This window comes from Haliotis rufescens, unplaced genomic scaffold (genome assembly GCF_023055435.1).
Source record: "Haliotis rufescens isolate VD_foot unplaced genomic scaffold, xgHalRufe1.0.p SCAF_15, whole genome shotgun sequence".
NCBI classification, from domain to species: domain Eukaryota; kingdom Metazoa; phylum Mollusca; class Gastropoda; order Lepetellida; family Haliotidae; genus Haliotis; species Haliotis rufescens.
Genome location: NW_025963835.1, coordinates 7,944,412 through 7,966,473, shown reverse-complemented (window position 1 = coordinate 7,966,473; position 22,062 = coordinate 7,944,412). Strand labels below are relative to the sequence as shown.

General features: G+C 47.6%; 1 protein-coding gene across 1 annotated transcript in view; it reads left to right on the top strand.

The window, feature by feature from the left end:
* Positions 1-533: 533 nt before the first annotated feature.
* Positions 534-22,062, top strand: part of LOC124119288 (fibrinogen-like protein A) — an 82,739-nt gene continuing 61,210 nt past the window's right edge. Inside the window, exon 1 of the mRNA XM_046481749.2 lies at positions 534-835. The gene's annotated coding sequence lies outside the window, so the exon portion shown is untranslated. The remainder of the gene's footprint in view (positions 836-22,062) is intronic.

Genomic DNA, 22,062 nt, shown 5'->3' with positions numbered 1-22,062 from the left:
TAATATACACCACTACAGCCACTGTTCTGTTCTGTACAGTCACATGCGGTGACGCGGATGGGCTGACATGTGTGGCGGTAGAGCGCCCTATCGAGGCATATGGTGCAGAGTGACAAAAGATCCACAATCCCAACATGTAGTTGTTTTCATACGCCTCAGATTAGAGTAAGGTTTATATTCCAGCACTTTTGAAGTTTGATTTTCTTATGAATGATGTTTATAAACTATTTATCACGGTGTTTTTATGCATGTTTATTAAGAACTTCCACAAGGAAACATGTCGGTAGAGCAATATGAGCATCACCTACACGGTCATACATAACAAGGTAACCAATCAATGAAATTGCAAGAAATAAATGTCATGCAACAAGCTAATAAGGTAAACATCCCGTCAGACGCGTCCCGGTCCGTCAGAGCTTCCGACATCAGTATCTGTGTGCTTCCTTCCGCTGGTGTACATAGCTGTCACTCACTCAGTCGCCGACTGCCTCGCTCGCTGCGGTACTTGCTGTACCCGTGTAAGTTGCCGCCGCCGCCGCAGACAGTGCCGCGTCCCAGAACCAGCTGATCACTGCACACTCCTACAACAGCAAATCGTCATCCGCGGGGGACTATTTTTAGCTGCGGAGTTGGAAGAGAGATCGAGTGAGTGGCCTGGTTGTCAGATGTGTAGACAACTGGGAAGAAGGGAGCGCGTGTAGTTCTACAACGGGAGCAGACACTTTGCAAAGTTTGGAGGATTTGATTACTTTTATCAACACTGAAGGACCATTTTCAATTTTTTGTGCACATTCGAAACGGATATATATACATATATATATTTGCTTCGTGTAAGGTGAGTTGATTCCATACAACGTATAGTAATTTAAAATACACCAAACACCGTGAAACCTACTGTGATTGTGTTCTAATGTTCCATGACTTGATAGATACTTGTACCGATCGCGAATTAATTTACTGTTACCGACTATTTTGTTTGTGTTGTCAGTGGTAAGACATTTAGTCTTTACTAACCATTTTTCAGGGGCACGTGAAGTGTGACACGCAGTATTTTTACATCAACGCCTTATATTCATATACACTTTTGGCTACGTGATCTTAAGTTTATTATAATTTAAGTTTTCCGTTTGGAAACCAGCCTGCAACCCCGTCTAACATGTGGAATGTTTACCAATGTGCTTCACACGCTCTTGGGAGCTTTGTACATGAATGTTTTCAAAACCATTTTCCGCATTAAATTTGCATGTTGGAGTCTAGCAGTGAAATGAAACACGTGGCCTCTGGATCCAGGTGTGTGCTGTGGCCGGTACCCGGTATCGGGACGTGGTCAGTGATAGCTTGACTTGTTGATTTCACGCCATAGCTGCACAAAGAAAATCGGACACCATAAATTAATGGTGCGGTGTTAGGATCGACACTAACTTCACAGAGACGGGCTTTTTGTGTACCCTGCTTCTGTAGCAGTTTATAATGCAAACACATACATGTATTCTGCAATCGACACATGATGCCAACCTGTTGATTTCACGGTTACAAAATTATGTTTGATGGCGAAGTGAGCAACTTTTGAAAGAATTATGTCCATCCCTTTATCCACCTTGTTTTAGGAGATACGTCCAATCAAACTACAGCTGTGTGGTGAAATATGTACTATACACATGTATAGTTGTGTATTGGAGTGCTTGAGTTGTGGAGGCAGATATGCATGGATGTACACATCAAACACCGGACACTGCTCGTGACATTCTGCAAGAGCGACAGTGGGGAACGACTATGCCCTGCACATCTGCACTGCCGTAAGGGGAAATGAAGATTTATTGACGAGGACAGTACACTGAATTTGACAGTGTGGCAATTGACGTATATAGGGTCGGCTATGTGTGAGTGCGGGGGAGATGTGAATGAAACGCTGGAAATCGTCACCTGATGCACCACGGAGTTATAACACAACATTGTTGGATGGCGAAATGTGAGAGCGCTCGTGTAGATAAGCCGGTTTATGTGATGGAGCTACAAGCACGGATGATATGAGTGATAAACACGATTATTTGGCTAACACTACATGGGGGAAAGACAGATCGTCTGTTACTGGTTTTCAAGGATTTGACTAAAGAAAGCTGGTACCGTGATTCATAAGTTGAGATAGGCGAGGGAGCAATCACCATAGTGGAGCGGGTGTGGGACCACAGTACTTAATGGATGCCACAAAGATTATTGAAACAGGTTACATGTGCAATAACGACCTTTGACCCCCTCGAAGAATAGGGAAGATGTGCCGTGGAGGAGGGACGGGTTAACTTGGTGGGGGGTGGGGGTGGGGTAATCTTATATATGACGGTTAGATTGGTGGAGCTAAAGGGACATGTCGCTATTTGTAAAGGCACCGACACAAACAGATTTAAAGTTTCGTTTGACTTACGACGAACAACGTAATTTACTTGAAACCTCTAAGGTGAGGGGTCACTGACAGTCTGACTAACTCATTCATATATGAATGATTATATAGGAAACATTCAGTAGTACACTTACGTACGTCTCCTGCCAGTCAGGTGGCGAGGCAGAGTGAGTGCACTGCGGGCCTGTCTTTCATACAAACACACACAAGTTTTTAATTTGTGCTTAAACGGTATCCACATTTGAATATAGGGTTTTGCCCAGTGCATTACATTAGCGTTGATTCCAGCATTGTAGGTTTGTAGATGACTCCTGCATATCAAACACGAACACCAGGACTCGTCTGTCAGTCCACGCCACAGCTAGGTGTCGCGTTACTTGCTTACAACCCTGTTTCTCTATAACTAACACCTAATGTAGACACACATTTATAAACCGAGTGACGTGTTGTTTGTAACAATAATAATGTGAAACACGTAGTACATCTTCCGAGGTACACACTCAGTGTACTCATAAAACCGTTGTGCATACTTAGTGCTGAAGGTCGTCAAGTCGGGGGGAATGATTGTGTGTAATGGGATCTCATTTCTGTCATTCCGATCTGGAAAACTCAAGCTTTGGCTTTTGTCGGCGGTGAATTATTCATACGCGAGTATTGATAACGGTTATATTGGTGAATAGTACAAGAAAAGAGCGACACTGTCAGCTCTACACGTACCCCGTGAGTACTGGGTGTGCGTTCTTGCTGCACCCACATCACCGGCTGTTGCTGCTGCTGCTGCTGCGGATGCTGTTTCTACATCAAGACAAAAATGTATCGCAATATTTCACCATCTCCCATCTAAATGGGTGATTATTTGGTTAATAGCAATATATTGCAGAAATAAGTCAGTATTCAGAAATTATTATTTTATGAAATTGATATCAACCATAATATTGCCCATTGAAACTTACATGGATGTCGAGAGTAGACGACCGTTTAGATGAACTGTATACCTGCAGGTTTCCAGGCAGAACACACTTGTTTTCAGTCAGCTTGCGCTGTCTGTAGAAACATGTTGTAAGTAACGAATATTGTTATATTTCATATATGTTTGAATGATCAACTACGCAACACGTCACTGCGCTAGGTCTCGCACACAGGTTATACCTCGGAGAGAAATTTCAAACAAGATTGCCATTGATGTCAAAGATCTGTTTGGTTTGAACATGAGAGACATGTAGACCACCCGGAAAAGGCTGTCCGGCCATGTCGCCATGGAGTTGCAGATGCCGAGTAAGGCAGTAAGACGTCCACGTCATCGCCAAGTGGAGCTGCAGCCCGGGTCAGCCAAGCACTCGTGCACGTGTGCACTCAGCTGTGAACACAATGATGATGTAAATGTGATTTAGGGGAAATCAAAGCGATTTAAAACCTGCCTACTGACACTGACACACGCACAGATGAACTACCAAGGAGAATCGTAGCATGACATGGGTTTTCGTTTTGAGAGGATTTCAGACATATCAAGCTTGCTGTGCCTTCAACCAATAAGATAACTCACATAAGATGTTTCAGGTTTAAAGATTGTCGGGGCATTGGTGAACACGTCTATTGGAATGATCGATCTCATAACTCATAACACGTGCTGCTGTTATAACCAATTATGTAGTTACTTCCTCGATGTCGAACGTTCACGTTGTCAGAGCCGTTGTTAAACCATGTTGCTGTCCGTAATTTGTAACCAGAATGTATTACGCTTTGGTTTACAAGCAGTGGCAAAGGACACCGTAGAGCTATACCCCATCAGAATCAGTAGACTAACAGAACACAACCCTTCCGAGTGGTCTCATCTAATCACATAAACAATCGCCCTCCTAACACCGCGCTACGCTGCTGCTGCAACTCCCAGATGCCTAAATAAAGACATGGCCTGTCTGTTCCGCATCATCAAAGATGGTGAGTTGAATTTTTCGAGATGAAAAGTTAAGTGACGAACGACATGCCTGTGTTATGAATGGGCAACACAGATCCGGGTCTTCACTTACGTCCACGTAATCGACCTGCAGCATGGTCTCAAGTGTTTACACACGTGGCTTTCAAAATTCAATTCTTAAATGCTTGCTTATATGACATGGGCCATATCGTCAGCTACATATTTTAGATTCCCACACAGTCAACGGCCTCTTCGATGGCCTGGTGGAAGGGGGGTCATCATCAGCCAGACATTGGCCTTTGGGGAGTAGTTGAAATGATGGAACAAGTGTATGTCGGTTACATGTTTGTTATATGCCTGTTACACACAAGCCATGAACACGCAAGCGTTACCCTTGCAATGCCTTCACTTCATCAGCAGCAAATACCACGTGTCAAACTGGTTACTTGCTAAGAGGTCTTCATCAGCAGCAAATACCACACGTCAGACTGATTACTGACTAAGAGGTCTTCATCAGCGACAAATACCACGTGTCAAACTGGTTACTTGCTAAGAGGTCTTCATCAGCAGCAAATACCACGCGTCAGACTGATTACTGACTAAGAGGTCTTCATCAGCGGCAAATACCACGTGTCAGACTGATTACTGACTAAGAGGTCTTCATCAGCGGCAAATACCACGTGTCAGACTGATTACTGACTAAGAGGTCTTCATCAGCGGCAAATACCACGTGTCGGAGTGATTACGGACTACGAGGTCATCATCAGCGGCAAATACCACGTGTCAAACAGATTACTGACTAAGATGTCTTCATCAGCGGCAAATACCACGTGTCAAATTTGATTACTGACTAAGAGGTCTTCATCAGCGGCAAATACCACGTGTCAAATTTGATTACTGACTAAGAGGTCTTCATCAGCCGCAAATACCACGTGTCAGACTGATTACTGACTAAGAGGTGATCAGCAGCATATAACACTTCTCTGATTACTGACTAGCTCGTCTATCAGCGGTGATGTGGGCAATGTGCCTGTACCTTCACAGGGACGGAATCTACTGCTGAAGACAAATCACATGAATTGTGGACCGTGTTTCCAACAAACCAACAAACCGTTCCCATGAGACACGTCCCCGGATCTGGAAGTCTGAATAACATATGACGTCATCATGACATCAGGTGGGCGGCCTCCTGTGAGTCTCTACTTAATCTCCTAATCAGGCCCCGACTTGGTGTTGGTCGAGTCGCAAATCCTAATCTTTAATCCCCCCCCCCCCCCCCCCCCTCCCTAAACGTAATGGGGCATAATCTATAAATTAAGCTAACAAAGATAGTTAATTAGACGCATGCATTAGATATATTTTCTCTCAGTGTGTAATGTTACTGCGGTACTCTAATGAGAGTTGTTTTGTTTTCCTGACTCTAGAGATATGCATCAGTTTACGTGTTTCAGAAGAATGAATCACCACTATATTGTACTTTACTTCTGTGATGGACTGGTTTTTGTACTTAAGTCTTTTGGTGGACCAGCGTTGTACTTTAGTTATGTGATGGACCAGCGTTGTACTTTACTTCTATAATGGACTAGTTTTTGTCCCCCGCCGCGCGAATGCGCGGAGCGGGGGATATAGTATTCACGACCGTCCGTACGTCTGTCCGTACGTCCCACCTGTTTGTTACCGCGATATCTCAAGAACTAATCACTGGATTGTCTTCATATTTGGAACTATGGTGAATATACAGACTCCGCAGACACCAGTCGGTTTTGGTGACCTTGACCCCATTTTCAAGGTCACAGCAGGCAAATCTGCTTTTGGGGTTGGAAAACGGTGTTGCCGCGATATCTCAAGAACTAATCGCTGGATTGTCTTCATATTTGGTACTATGGTGTATATACAGGCGGGGGACATTTTGTCACTTTGTGACAAATACTTGCTGTACTTAAGTTATGTGGTGGACCCGTGTTGTACTCTTGTTATGTCATGGACCAGCGTTGTACTCTAGTTATGTGATGGACCAGCGTTGTACTCTAGTTATGTGATGGACCAGTGTTTTACTTTAGACATGTGATGGAAAGGTACAATCGGCGTGAGATGAAAGGGAGATTACGCCATCAGCACATGCACACACACGTTTACAGTGTACATTATTGTTGGCACACTTACAGCACGATGCGGCTACAGACACGGTGACCTGTGTCCGGCTATTGTGACACGGAGTAAGGATGTTATGGCGACCTGCTGACACCGTGTGATGTTCACTAGGGCGGTGTGGGAAGTCGTCCCGGCCTCCCCCGGACACACACATTACAGCGTGGTGCGGCCATGCCACTATCCACATAGACACCTGCCGACCACACTACCCACATAGACACCTGCCAACCCCACTACCCACATACACACCTGCCGACCACACTACCCACATAGACACCTGCCAACCCCACTACCCACATAGACACCTGCCGACCCCACTACCCACATAGACACCTGCCAACCCCACTACCCACATAGACACCTGCCGACCACACTATCCACATACACACCTGCCGACCACACTATCCACATACACACCTGCCGACCACACTACCCACATACACACCTGCCAACCCCACTACCCACATAGACACCTGCCGACCACACTACCCACATACACACCTGCCGACCCCACTACTCACATACACACCTGCCGACCCCACTACCCACATAGACACCTGCCGGCCCCACTACCCACATAGACACCTGCCGACCACACTACCCACATACACACCTGCCGACCCCGCTACCCACATAGACACCTGCCGACCACACTACCCACATAGACACCTGCCAACCCCACTACCCACATAGACACCTGCCGGCCCCACTACCCACATAGACACCTGCCGACCACACTACCCACATACACACCTGCCGACCCCACTACCCACATAGACACCTGCCGACCACACTACCCACATAGACACCTGCCAACCCCACTACCCACATAGACACCTGCCGACCCCACTACTCACATACACACCTGACGACCCAACTACCCACATAGACACCTGCCGGCCCCACTACCCACATAGACACCTGCCGACCATACTACCCACATACACACCTGCCGACCCCGCTACCCACATAGACACCTGCCGACCACACTACCCACATAGACACCTGCCAACCCCACTACCCACATAGACACCTGCCGGCCCCACTACCCACATAGACACCTGCCGACCACACTACCCACATACACACCTGCCGACCCCACTACCCACATAGACACCTGCCGACCACACTACCCACATAGACACCTGCCAACCCCACTACCCACATAGACACCTGCCGACCACACTACCCACATACACACCTGCCAACCCCACTACCCACATAGACACCTGCCGACCACACTACCCACATACATACCTGCCAACCCCACTACTCACATAGACACCTGCCGACCACACTACCCACATAGACACCTGCCAACCCCACTACCCACATAGACACCTGCCGACCCCACTACTCACATACACACCTGACGACCCAACTACCCACATAGACACCTGCCGGCCCCACTACCCACATAGACACCTGCCGACCATACTACCCACATACACACCTGCCGACCCCGCTACCCACATAGACACCTGCCGACCACACTACCCACATAGACACCTGCCAACCCCACTACCCACATAGACACCTGCCGGCCCCACTACCCACATAGACACCTGCCGACCACACTACCCACATACACACCTGCCGACCCCACTACCCACATAGACACCTGCCGACCACACTACCCCCATAGACACCTGCCAACCCCACTACCCACATAGACACCTGCCGACCACACTACCCACATACACACCTGCCAACCCCACTACCCACATAGACACCTGCCGACCACACTACCCACATACACACCTGCCAACCCCACTACTCACGTACACACCTGCCGACCCCACTACCCACATAGACACCTGCCGACCACACTATTCACATAGACACCTGCCAACCACACTACCCACATAGACACCTGCCGACCACACTACCCACATACACACCTGCCAACCCCACTACTCACATACACACCTGCCGACCCCACTACCCACATAGACACCTGCCGGCCCCACTACCCACATAGACACCTGCCGTCCCCACTATTCACATAGACACCTGCCGACCACACTACCTACATAGACACCTGCCGACCCCACTGCCCACATAGACACCTGACGACCCCACTATCCACACAGGCACCTGCCGGCCACACAACCCACATACATACCTGCCGACCCCACTATCCACATACACACCTGCCTACCCCACTACCGACATAGACACCTGCCGACTCCACTATCCACATACACACCTGCCAACCCCACTACCCACATATACACCTGCAGGCCACACAACCCACATACACACCTGCCGAACCCACTATCCACATATACACCTGCCGACTCCACTACCCACATACACACCTGCCGACCCCACTACCTACATTGACACCTGCCGGCCACACAACCCACATACACACCTGCCGAACCCACTATCCACATACACACCTGCCGACCCCACTACCCACATACACACCTGCCGACTCCACTACCCACATACACACCTGCCGAACCCACTATCCACGCATACACCTGCCGACCACACTATCCACATACACGCCAGCCGACCCCACTACCCACATACACCTGCCGACCACACAACCCACAGACACCTGCCGACCACATTATCCACAGACACCTGCCGACCCAACTACCCACATAGACACCTGCCGACAACACTATCCACATAGACACCTGCCGACCACACTATCCACATAGACACCTGCCGACCCCACTATCCACATACACACCTGCCGACCCTACAACCCACATAGACACCTGCCGATTCCACTATCCACATACACACCTGCCTACCCCACTACCCACATACACACCTGCCGACCCCACTACCCACATACACACCTGCCGACCACACTATCCACATACACACCTGCCGACCCCACTATCAACATACACACCTGCCGACCACACTATCCACATAGGCACCTGCCGACCCCACTATCCACACAGACACCTGCCGGCCACACAACCCACATACACACCTGCCCACCACACTACCCACATACACACCTGCCTACCCTACTACCCACATACACATAGACACCTGACGACCCCACTATCCACATACATACCTGCCAACCCCACTATCCACGAAGACACCTGCCGGCCACTCAACCCACATACATACCTGCCGACCCCACTACCCACATACACACCTGCCGGCGACACTATCCACATAGACATCTGCCGGCGACACTATCCACATAGACACCTGCCGACCCCACTACCCACATACACACCTGCCGGCGACACTATCCACATACACACCTGCCGGCGACACTACCCACATACACACCTGCCGACCCCACTATCCACATACACACCTGCCGGCGACACTACCCACAGAGACACCTGCCGGCGACACTACCCACATAGACACCTGCCGACCCCACTATCCACATACACTACACTACCCACATAGACACCTGCCAACATACATACCTGCCGACCCCACTATCCACATACACACCTGCCGGCGACACTACCCACATACATTCCTGCCGACCCCACTATCCACATACACACCTGCCGGCGACACTACCCACATACACACCTGCCTACCCCACTATCCACATACACACCTGTCGACCCCACTATCCACATACACACCTGCCGGCCCCACTATCCACATAGACACCTGCCGATCCCACTATCCACACACGGGCCAGGAGAACGCACGGGCGTGTTTCGTGTCCAACTTGATATAAGTCGAGAGATGTTTAAGTGAACATAAATATGAATTATTTAGTTGCGTGATTAGTTTTCCAGAAAGCGTTAAATGACAATGTCGAAGAAAGATTAGACTTAATCGGTCGGAAGTAACTCATCATGAATTAATTTGAAAAGAAACACAATTTTCAAAACTTGTTGTAATTGCAAGTTGTGTCGTGGTCAGGTAGCAGTAGAGTTGTGTTTCGACTGTTTGCTTTCTTCAGGTCCACCTGGTTTCAGTGTCTACGTGAGCGCTGTGTCTGTGATCCCGCTGCTGACCATGGGGTGTGGCGCAGGTGGTGGAGCCAACATATCTCCATCTCGTATTCCGACAACATTGGCCACTCAGCGTCACTCCCCTTTGTAGCTCCATTTCACAACAGAGAGGGCGAGTCATGTAAACAACATTATCTCAGTTCATCTTCATAGTCTTTAAAGGAATCGGATATACCGGGGGAGCAAGTACGCTCTACACCGGCTAGTGCTATCTCGGGGATCCTCTCACTAACACGGTACACGGCTTTGGGATCAATTTTCTACAACAACGCAGACTTAGACGCTTTAGCACACGTGTATTTGTGTGCTCTATTATAACCCTTAATAAACACTTACTCAAGCAGTTGTTGATGCCAATGCGGAATAATGGTAATAACGTCCATAATACCAGGTAGATTAGTATGGTAAGAAGGGTCACCTTCACAAGGGTTGTGATCAATGTCGATAATCTCCGCCGGGTACTTGTGTGGTCTACAGTGTAAAACAAGAGCGCCTCTCAGAAACAGAAGCCTTGCACGCAGAGACCGTGCTCCTGTTTACAAGTGTAACAATGTATTGGGGTATCTGTACACTGACTGGACGCAGAGACCGTGCTCCTGTTTACAAGTGTAACAATGTATTGGGGTATCTGTACACTGACTGGACGCAGAGGCCGTGCTCCTGTTTACAAGTGTAACAATGTATTGGAGTATCTGTACACTGACTGGACGCAGATACTGTGCTCCTGTTTACCAGTGTAACAATGTATTGGCGTATCTGTACACTGACTGGACGCAGAGACCGTGCTCCTGTTTACAAGTGTAACAATGTATTGGAGTATCTGTACACTGACTTAGCGCAGAGACCGTGCTTCTGTTTACCAGTGTAACAATGTATTGGAGTATCTGTACACTGACTGGACGCAGATACTGTGCTCCTGTTTACAAGTGTAACAATGTATTGGGGTATCTGTACACTGACTGGACGCAGAGACCGTGCTCCTGTTTACAAGTGTAACAATGTATTGGGGTATCTGTACACTGACTGGACGCAGAGACCGTGCTCCTGTTTGCCAGTGTAACAATGTATTGGGGTATCTGTACACTGACTGGACGCAGAGACCGTGCTCCTGTTGATCAGTTTATCAATGTATTGGGGTATCTGTACACTGACTTGAAGGCAGAGACCGTGCTCCTGTTTACCAGTTTAACAATGTATTTGGGTATCTGTACACTGACTAGACGCAGAGACCGTGCTCCTGTTTACCAGTGTAACAATGTATTAGGGTCTCTGTACACTGACTTGACGCAGAGGCCGTGCTCCTGTTTACAAGTGTACCAATGTATTGGGTATCTGTACACTGACTGGACGCAGAGACCGTGCTCCTGTTTACCAGTGTAACAATGTATTGGGGTATCTGTATACTGACTGGATGCAGAGGCCGTGCTCCTGTTTACAAGTGTAACAATGTATTGGGGTATCTGTACACTGACTGGACGCAGAGACCGTGCTTCTGTTTACCAGTGTAACAATGTATTGGGTTATCTGTACACTGACTGGACGGAGATACTGTGCTCCTGTTTACCAGTGTAACAATGTATTGGGTTATCTGTATACTGACTGGACGCAGATACTGTGCTCCTGTTTACCAGTGTAACAATGTATTGGGTTATCTGTATAATGACTGGACGCAGAGACCGTGCTCCTGTTTACCAGTGTAACAATGTATTGGATTATCTGAACACTGACTGGACGCAGAGACCGAGCTTCTGTTTACCAGTGTAACAATGTATTGGGGTATCTGTACACTGACTGGACGCAGAGACCGGGCTCCTGTTTGCCAGTGTAACAATGTATTGGGGTATCTGTACACTGACTGGACGCAGAGACCGTGCTCCTGTTTACCAGTGTAACAATGTATTGGAGTATATGTACACTGACTGGACGCAGAGACCGTGCTCCTGTTTATAAGTGTAACAATGTATTGGGGTATCTGTACACAGACTGGACGCAGAGACCGTGCTCCTGTTTATAAGTGTAACAATGTATTGGGGTATCTGTACACAGACTGGACGCAGAGACCGTGCTCCTGTTTACCAGTGTACCAATGTATTGGGGTATCTGTACACTGACTGGACGCAGAGACCGTGCTCCTGTTTGCCAGTGTAATAATGTATTGGGGTATCTGTACACTGACTGGACGCAGAGACCGTGCTCCTGTTTACCAGTGTAACAATATATTGGAGTATCTGTACACTGACTGGACGCAGAGACCGTGCTCCTGTTTATAAGTGTAACAATGTATTGGGGTATCTGTACACAGACTGGACGCAGAGACCGTGCTCCTGTTCACAAGTGTAAGAATGTATTGGCGTATCTGTACACTGACTGGACGCAGATACTATGCTCCTGTTTACAAGTGTAACAATGTATTGGGGTATCTGTACACTGACTGGACGCAGAGATCGTGCTCCTGTTTACCAGTGTAAGAATGTATTGGGGTATATGTACACTGACTGGACGCAGAGACCGTGCTCCTGTTTGCCAGTGTAACAATGTATTGGGGTATCTGTACACTGACTGGACGCAGAGACCGTGCTCCTGTTTACCAGTGTAACAATGTATTGGAGTATATGTACACTGACTGGACGCAGAGACCGTGCTCCTGTTTATAAGTGTAACAATGTATTGGGGTATCTGTACACAGACTGGACGCAGAGGCCGTGCTCCTGTTCACAAGTGTAAGAATGTATTGGCGTATCTGTACACTGACTGGACGCAGATACTGTGCTCCTGTTTACAAGTGTAACAATGTATTGGGGTATCTGTACACTGACTGGACGCAGAGACCGTGCTCCTGTTTACAAGTGTAACAATGTATTGGGGTATCTGTACACTGACTGGACGCAGAGACCGTGCTCCTGTTTGCCAGTGTAACAATGTATTGGGGTATCTGTACACTGACTGGACGCAGAGACCGTGCTCCTGTTGATCAGTTTATCAGTGTATTGGGGTATCTGTACACTGACTTGAAGGCAGAGACCGTGCTCCTGTTTACCAGTTTAACAATGTATTTGGGTATCTGTACACTGACTAGACGCAGAGACCGTGCTCCTGTTTACCAGTGTAACAATGTATTGGGGTATCTGTACACTGACTGGACGCAGAGGCCGTGCTCCTGTTTACCAGTGTAACAAAGTATTTGGGTTATCTGTACACTGACTGGACGCAGAGACCGTGCTCCTGTTTACCAGTGTAACAATGTATTGGGGTATCTGTACACTGACTGGACGCAGAGACCGTGCTCCTGTTTACCAGTTTAACAATGTATTTGGGTATCTGTACACTGACTAGACGCAGAGACCGTGCTCCTGTTTACCAGTGTACCAATGTATTAGGGTCTCTGTACACTGACTTGACGCAGAGGCCGTGCTCCTGTTTACAAGTGTACCAATGTATTGGGTATCTGTACACTGACTGGACGCAGAGACCGTGCTCCTGTTTACCAGTGTAACAATGTATTGGGGTATCTGTATACTGACTGGATGCAGAGGCCGTGCTCCTGTTTACAAGTGTAACAATGTATTGGGGTATCTGTACACTGACTGGACGCAGAGACCGTGCTTCTGTTTACCAGTGTAACAATGTATTGGGTTATCTGTACACTGACTGGACGGAGATACTGTGCTCCTGTTTACCAGTGTAACAATGTATTGGGTTATCTGTATACTGACTGGACGCAGATACTGTGCTCCTGTTTACAAGTGTAACAATGTATTGGGTTATCTGTATAATGACTGGACGCAGAGACCGTGCTCCTGTTTACCAGTGTAACAATGTATTGGATTATCTGAACACTGACTGGACGCAGAGACCGAGCTTCTGTTTACCAGTGTAACAATGTATTGGGGTATCTGTACACTGACTGGACGCAGAGACCGGGCTCCTGTTTGCCAGTGTAACAATGTATGGGGTATCTGTACACTGACTGGACGCAGAGACCGTGCTCCTGTTTACCAGTGTAACAATGTATTGGAGTATATGTACACTGACTGGACGCAGAGACCGTGCTCCTGTTTATAAGTGTAACAATGTATTGGGGTATCTGTACACAGACTGGACGCAGAGACCGTGCTCCTGTTTACAAGTGTAACAATGTATTGGATTATCTGAACACTGACTGGACGCAGAGACCGTGCTCCTGTTTACCAGTGTAACAATGTATTGGAGTATCTGTACACTGACTCGAAGGCAGAGACCGTGCTCCTGTTTACCAGTGTAACAATGTATTGGGGTATCTGTACACTGACTGGACGCAGAGGCCGTGCTCCTGTTTACTAGTGTAACAATGTATTGGGGTATCTGTACACTGACTGGACGCAGAGACCGTGCTCCTGTTTACAAGTGTAACAGTGTATTTGGGTATCTGTACACTGACTGGACGCAGAGGCCGTGCTCCTGTTTACAAGTGTAACAATGTATTGGGGTATCTGTACACTGACTGGACGCAGAGGCCGTGCTCCTGTTTACTAGTGTAACAATGTATTGGGGTATCTGTACACTGACTGGACGCAGAGACCGTGCTCCTGTTTGCCAGTGTAACAATGTATTGGGGTATCTGTACACTGACTGGACGCAGAGGCCGTGCTCCTGTTTACCAGTGTAACAATGTATTGGGGTATCTGTACACTGACTGGACGCAGAGACCGTGCTCCTGTTTGCCAGTGTAACAATGTATTGGGGTATCTGTACACTGACTGGACGCAGAGACCGTGCTCCTGTTTACCAGTGTAACAATGTATTGGAGTATATGTACACTGACTGGACGCAGAGAACGTGCTCCTGTTTACAAGTGTAACAATGTATTGGGGTATCTGTACACTGACTGGAAGGCAGAGAACGTGCTCCTGTTTACAAGTGTAACAATGTATTGGAGTGTCTGTACACTGACTGGACGCAGAGACGGTGCTCCTGTTTACAAGTGTAACAATGTATTGGAGTATCTGTACACTGACTGGACGCAGAGACCGTGCTCCTGTTTACAAGTGTAACAATGTATTGGAGTATCTGTACACTGACTGGACGCAGAGGCCGTGCTCCTGTTTACAAGTGTAACAATGTATTGGGGTATCTGTACACTGACTGGACGCAGAGACTGTGCTTCTGTTTACCAGTGTAACAATGTATTGGGGTATCTGTACACTGACTTAGCGCAGAGACCGTGCTCCTGTTTACCAGTGTAACAATGTTTTGGGGTATCTGTACAATGACTTTGCGCAGAGACCGTGCTCCTGTTTACCAGTGTACCAATGTATTGGGGTATCTGTACACTGACTGGACGCAGAGATCGTGCTCCAGTTTACCAGTGTAACAATGTATTGGAGTATCTGTACACTGACTGGACGCAGAGACCGTGCACCAGTTTACCAGTGTAACAATGTATTGGAGTATATGTACACTGACTGGACGCAGAGACCGTGCTCCTGTTTACAAGTGTAGCAATGTATTGGGGTATCTGTACACTGACTGGACGCAGAGACCGTGCTCCTGTTTACCAGTGTAACAATATTTTGGGGTATCTGTACACTGACTGGACGCAGAGGCCGTGCTCCTGTTTACCAGTGTAACAATGTTTTGGGGTATCTGTACACTGACTGGACGTTGGTCAAGAAGTAGTAGAGTGTTCGGGGTGACATCATGTCAGACATGATAAAGCTGATTCCACCCAACTGGTCAAGCGTGTCCACGTGAGCGGACACATCATGTGCACTTTACAAACACATGCACAATAGCACACGCCAATGCCTTGTGCGGTTCCTTAGTCTACTGCCGACGGTATATCTCCGCATATGATGACTATTTTAAATTACTCAATTTCAGTGAAAAGGTTGTATTAAAAGCATATTCCAAACAGAATAAATGGTAGGTAAAAGAATCGTGTAGTTGAGTGATGTGCTAACGGAACAATGATGTCACCACGTGAATGGCGACTCCACCCGTCAACAAAACATCTTGGCGAGACTGCAATAGAAATTGAATACTTGCGTTCTTTCCCTATTACCATATTAGGTATTCTTTTGAAATGTGGAAGTCGCGATTACCACTAATTCCTATGTGTAACAATTGCCTGTAATCTGTCTTCTGTGCACCTAGCTTCTTCAGCGCCAAGCGGAACACAGCCGTAATGATTCGTAAGACGCCAGATCAAAATTCTGGCCCGAGCTCCAAATTTGTGCACTAATATGAGAGTCAACAGGCAGTGAAAGCCTTGCTGTTTGGCACGACACGTGAAATGTTTGCTCAGAGATTGTCCACGGCCCCATGAAGGCTGACTATCGGACCGGGAACTGTGGCCAAGGTAGCCTGTGACACAACATTACATCATTACATTTGTAGCCGTGTCCCAAGTACGTAACACACTTGTGACTGTCTCTGTAAGCAGCTGTAACACACAATTGTCGGAGATTACCGAAGACTTGAACGCAAGATTATCATACAGGTTTTCACTCGCGGAAAAGATTTACTGTAAAACTAACACTGTGTTGAGTCAATGTTTGTGTTGGATGGAGATAATTAACAGATGTGCAGCAACCTGGACGTGTTTGTTTGGACGTGTAAATGTGCTTGTCGGTGGAGTGGGCTTTGCGGGGATTTGTTGCAAAAGGTACTGTACGTCTCACTTCACACCACAACAGACAGTCCCGTCTACACTTTGTGTCAATACATATACTCACGGTGTTTAATCATGCGGTGAAGAATATTCAAATGAATATGACAACTATTTTGTATTTTCATTACATATGATCATGTAGGTGTTCACATTGTATTTTGCAGGCTATTGTCTTGTCTGTGACTCATACCTCTCACAAAGTGCGCGGTAGGACATCGTCATCACAGTTACACAGTGTATATGTCAGCGTGTCGTACATCGTCGTCACAGTTACACAGTGTATATGTCAGCGTGTCGTACATCGTCGTCACAGTTACACAGTGTATATGTCAGCGTGTCGTACATCGTCGTCACAGTTACACAGTGTATATGTCAGCGTGTCGTACATCGTCGTCACAGTTACACAGTGTATATGTCAGCGTGTCGTACATCGTCGTCACAGTTACACAGTGTATATGTCAGCGTGTCGTACATCGTCGCCAAAGTTACACAGTGTATATGTCAGCGTGTCGTACATCGTCGTCACAGTTACACAGTGTATATGTCAGCGTGTCGTACATCGTCGTCACAGTTACACAGTGTATATGTCAGCGTGTCGTACATCGTCGTCACAGTTACACAGTGTATATGTCAGCGTGTAATATGCCGTCATCACAGTTACACAGTGTTTATGTCAGCGTGTCGTACATCGTCGTCACAGTTACAGAGTGTATATGTCAGCGTGTCGTACATCGTCGTCACAGTTACACAGTGTATATGTCAGCGTGTCGTACATCATCGTCACAGTTACACAGTGTATATGTCAGCGTGTCGTACACCGTCATCTCAGTTACAGAGTGTATATGTCAGCGTGTCGTATATCGTCATCACAGTGACATAAGGTATATGTCAGCGCGTAGTGTACCGCCATCACAGTTACATAAGGTATATGTCAACGTGTAATACATCGTCGTCACAGTTACAGAGTGTATATATCAGCGTGTAATATGCTGGCATCACAGTTACACAGTGTATATGTCAGCGTGTAATACATCGTCGTCACAGTTACACAGTGTATATGTCAGCGTGTAAAATGCCGGCATCACAGTTACACAGTGTATATGTCAGCGTGTAATACATCGTCGTCACAGTTACACAGTGTATATGTCAGCGTGTAATATGCCGTCATCACAGTTACACAGTGTATATGTCAGCGTGTCGTACATTGTCGTCACAGTTACACAGTGTATATGTCAGCGTGTCGTACATCATCGTCACAGTTACACAGTGTATATGTCAGCGTGTCGTACACCGTCATATCAGTTACACAGTGTATATGTCAGCTTGTCGTACATCATCGTCACAGTTACACAGTGTATATGTCAGCGTGTCGTACACCGTCATCTCAGTTACAGAGTGTATATGTCAGCGTGTCGTATATCGTCATCACAGTGACATAAGGTATATGTCAGCGCGTAGCATACCGCCATCACAGTTACATAAGGTATATGTCAGCGCGTAGTATATCGCCATCACAGTGACATTACGTATATGTCAGCGTGTAGTATACCGCCATCACAGTTACATAAGGTATATGTCAGCGTGTAGTATATCGTCATCACAGTTACATAAGGTATATGTCAGCGTGTAGTATACCGCCATCACAGTTACATAAGGTATATGTCAGCGTGTAGTATATCGTCATCACAGTTACATAAGGTATATGTCAGCGTGTAGTATACCGCCATCACAGTGACATAAGGTATATGTCAGCGTGTAGTATATCGTCATCACAGTTACCCGGTGTGTATATCAGCGTGTAGTATATCGTCATCACAGTTACATAAGGTATATGTCAGCGTGTAGTATATCGTCATCACAGTTACATAAGGTATATGTCAGCGTGTAGTATATCGTCATCACAGTTACAAAAGGTATATGTCAGCGTGTAGTATATCGTCATCACAGTGACATAAGGTATATGTCAGCGTGTAGTATATCGTCATCTCAGTGACATAAGGTATATGTCAGCGTGTAGTATACCGCCATCACAGTTACATAAGGTATATGTCAGCGTGTAGTATATCGTCATCACAGTTACATAAGGTATATGTCAGCGTGTAGTATATCGTCATCTCAGTGACATAAGGTATATGTCAGCGTGTAGTATATCGTCATCTCAGTGACATAAGGTATATGTCAGCGTGTAGTATACTGCCATCACAGTTACATAAGGTATATGTCAGCGTGTAGTATATCGTCATCTCAGTGGCATAAGGTATATGTCAGCGTGTAGTATATCGTCATCACAGTGACATAAGGTATATGTCAGCGTGTAGTATATCGTCATCTCAGTGACATAAGGTATATGTCAGCGTGTAGTATATCGTCATCTCAGTTACATAAGGTATATGTCAGCGTGTAGTATATCGTCATCACAGTTACAAAAGGTATATGTCAGCGTGTAGTATATCGTCATCACAGTTACATAAGGTATATGTCAGCGTGTAGTATATCGTCATCACAGTTACATAAGGTATATGTCAGCGTGTAGTATATCGTCATCACAGTTACATAAGGTATATGTCAGCGTGTAGTATATCGTCATCACAGTTACATAAGGTATATGTCAGCGTGTAGTATACCGCCATCACAGTTACATAAGGTATATGTCAGCGTGTAGTATATCGTCATCACAGTTACATAAGGTATATGTCAGCGTGTAGTATACCGCCATCACAGTGACATAAGGTATATGTCAGCGTGTAGTTTCCCGCCATCACAGTGACATAAGGTATATGTCAGCGTGTAGTATATCGTCATCACAGTTACACGGTGTGTATATCAGCGTGTTGTACATCATCGTCACAGTTTGTTTGGCCTGATTGGGTCATTTCCATACATTCACATTTAAGGTTTGCACATGCACGTTTAAAGGAGATTGTTGAAAACACAATGAAGTGCTTGACTACATTGATGGTCGACAGTGGCCCGGATTAGCGTAGGCCGTGTATCAAGTTACTGCTAGTGTCGCCACTGTGTTGTCTTGTGGCGGCCAGACGAGAGACGTGTATCGTTATCCCACCTAGTGCTTGGATCGTCTCTTCACCCTACCACGTCTCATCTAACCCATACTGGCCTCATCCTAGTCTGTCTTACAGACCCTGATACAAATATATATCAAATACAGCCCATGCAAGTCTATAATGTTTGGCAAGTCTAGATCACTGCAGTATCTGAAAATGAAGAGAGTCACTGGGCTCCTTTTTATTATATTTTTATTAAGATAACTGAACAACTGGTTTTTTTATGTACGATATGTTCATTTCAGAGACTAGATTTTAGTCTAGCCTCATCCCTTTCATCGTACTCATCGTACCACACGTTTCCCACGTGACCCCACCCCGTGTATCACCACACACATACACACATGGCCCCCATCCCGTGTATCAAGACACACACACGCGACCCCCACCCCGTGTATCACCACACACACACACGACCCCCACCCCGTGTATCACCACAGACAGATGACCCCCCCCCCCCCCCCACACACACACACACACACGACCTCTACCCCGTGTATCACCACACACACATGACCCCCACCGCATGTATCACCACACACACACACACACATTACCCCCCACCCCGTGTATCACCACACACACACACACGACCACCATCCCGTGTATCTCACCTCACCCGATCTGACCTGCTGGGCCAACCCCACCTCGCTTCCTTTTCAGGTCCATCACTTTCATCCGCCAGATAGCCTCGCCCCACTCTGACACGTGTTGCACATTAGGACTTCAACCAGTTCCAGGGCACTGTCCAGCAATAAACATCTGCAGCCACCATACATCAGAGGGACTGGTGGCGTCTCAGATGTTGCAGGGTAACCACCACACACACACACACATATGACCCAGACCCCGTGTATCACCACACACACACGACCCCCACCCCGTGTATCACCACACACACACGACCCCCACTCCGTGTATCGCCACACACACGACCCCCATCCCGTGTATCACCACACACATACACACATGACCCCCATCCCGTGTATCAAGACACACACACGCGACCCCCACCCCGTGTATCACCACACACACGACCCCCACCCCGTGTATCACCACAGACACGACCCCCACCCCCACCCCACACACACACGCGACCCCCACCCCGTGTATCACCACACACACGACCCCCACCCCGTGTATCACCACACACACACACGACCCCCACCCTGTGTATCACCACAGACAGATGACCCCCCCCCCCACACACACACACACACGACCCCCACCCCGTGTATCACCACAGACAGATGACCCCCCCCCCCCCCCCCACACACACACACACACGACCTCTACCCCGTGTATCACCACACACACATGACCCCCACCGCATGTATCACCACACACACACACACACGACCCCCCACCCCGTGTATCACCACACACACACGACCCCCACTCCGTGTATCGCCACACACACGACCCCCATCCCGTGTATCACCACACACATACACACATGACCCCCATCCCGTGTATCACCACACACACACACACACGACCCCCATCCCGTGTATCACCACACACATACACACATGACCCCCATCCCGTGTATCACCACACACATACACACACGACCCCCATCCCGTGTATCACCACACACACACACACACGACCCCCCACCCCGTGTATCACCACACACACACGACCCCCACTCCGTGTATCGCCACACACACGACCCCCATCCCGTGTATCACCACACACATACACACATGACCCCCATCCCGTGTATCAAGACACACACACGCGACCCCCACCCCGTGTATCACCACACACACAAACGACCCCCGTCCCGTGTATCACCACACACACACGCGACCCCCACCCCGTGTACCACCACAGACAGATGACCCCCCCCCAACCCCCCCCCCCCCCCCCCCACACACACACGACCTCTACCCCGTGTATCACCACACACACACACG